The sequence below is a fragment of the Pteropus vampyrus genome, unplaced genomic scaffold (assembly GCF_000151845.1).
Source record: "Pteropus vampyrus isolate Shadow unplaced genomic scaffold, Pvam_2.0 Scaffold37, whole genome shotgun sequence".
Taxonomy (NCBI): Eukaryota; Metazoa; Chordata; class Mammalia; order Chiroptera; family Pteropodidae; genus Pteropus; species Pteropus vampyrus.
The window spans coordinates 5882530-5884412 of NW_011888818.1; positions in this window are offsets into that span (position 1 = coordinate 5882530).

A 1883-nucleotide genomic window follows, 5' to 3' on the forward strand; every position below is an offset into this window, starting at 1 on the left:
CACAACTTTGCTTATTTATTAATAACTCTTATATATTTTATAAGGAACAAAGTGAATTTATTTTTTTGTTTCTGTATATCACTACACAGTTATTCCTCAAATTTCAATAAACTTCAACTTTATTTTCTAAAAAAAAATAAAAAAATAAATTCTGATTTTATAAAAAATAAAAAAATAAAATAAAAAACTTAGGTCCAGTAATTAGAGTTTTACAAGGTCTTTCTTACTTAGATCACACATAGAATACATTTTTTGTGATTTCCAGTGTCAGTGTCTATAAAGTGAAATGAGAACCAAAGGTCACTTGCAAAAAATATTTATATATTCTGTCTGGATTTTCAGTATTTTCTTTGACTTATAGTTGTCTCAGTAAAAAGAAAAATTATTCATTTGAAATTTGGTGTTGGAGCAGAGCTGTACAGATACCCTGGACCACCAGAAAGATGAACAAGTGGGTTCTAGAGCAAATTAAGGCTGAAACATCTCTGGAGGCAAAAATGACGAAAGTGAAGCTGTCCTACTTCAGGCACATCATGAGAAGGCAGAGTTCTTGGGGAAAGGACAGCAATGCTGTGAAAAATAGAAAGCAGCAAGAAAAGAGGAAGACCAAATGTGAGATGGATTAACTTCATAAAAGAAACTATAGGTGCAAGTCTGCGTGAGCTGAGCGGGGCCATGAAGACAGATCATTGTGGACATCACTCACTCATAGGGGGCCAGGAGTCAGAGCCCATTCACAACAGGTAACGTATGCAAAGTCAACCTGATTCATTTTTTTAAAGGAAGTTGTCTTTATTGAGTCTTTTTAAAGTATTCAACTATTTCTTTTTGTAATCACGTTTTATCTGATTATGGAATTACAGTGCCTATAAAATAATAAGCAGAGTTAGATGAGGAATAAATACTCCTGGTAAGTACACAGCTCCACAGGTGGGGGCCTTTTACAGAGTAACTGAGCAGCTTGAGCGTGAGTCAGTGTTTTTCAAAGAGAATGAGGAATATCGGTTTATCCACTAATCAGTTGAGACAGTTTAAGAGAGCTTCTATTATAATAGAAATCTTATGAATATAAACATAATTATATTTGTTTTCAAATTCTGTATTCTGTTTTGCAAAATCAACCTTTAAAATAAAGCATTTACCTCTCCATCTATCAGAATTGTTGCTCTTGTCCTTTTGTTTGTAATAGGAACACTAAGGCATACATAAACCTATCTTTCCAATTTTTCAAATAAGATTAGAATTCCATATTAAAACAGTGATCTTAATCTTATACCAAGTCTTGTTGACCAAGAGCAAATTTTATAGTCAAGAAAACCTTTGACATTTCCTGTTTCTGAAATGTTTTGAACTTTTCCCAAACCTAATCTTACGCACAGAATTTTAAAATCGCTCCTTTGTGCTTGATGTCATTGGCCTCTTTTAGCAGTTTATGTTCAACCTGGTGGCTGTTGCTGATCAAAGCGGCTTCACCTCCTTCTCTGTCTCTGTCTCTCTGTCTCTGTATCTCTGTCTGTCTGTCTCTGTCTCTGTCTCTCTGTCTGTCTCTGTCTCTGTCTCTCTGTCTGTCTCTGTCTCTGTTTCTGTCTGTCTCTCTCTGTCTCTCCGTCTGTCTCTCTCTGTCTCTGTCTCTCTGTCTCTCTCTCTCTCTGTGTCTCTGTCTATCTCTGTCTCTGTCTCTTTTTCTGTCTGTCTGTCTGTCTGTCTGTCTGTCTGTCTCTCTCTGCCCAGGCATGTGTCAGATGGCAAGGCTTTATTTCCTAGCCTGCTAAAAATTCCTCCCGTTCCGCATCCTGCCTCGCTGAGCTCCTCTTTCTTTGTTTCTTCAATATGAATTCCAAAAACTAAAGCAAGATGTGCATGCCACTGCTATGATGATAAAA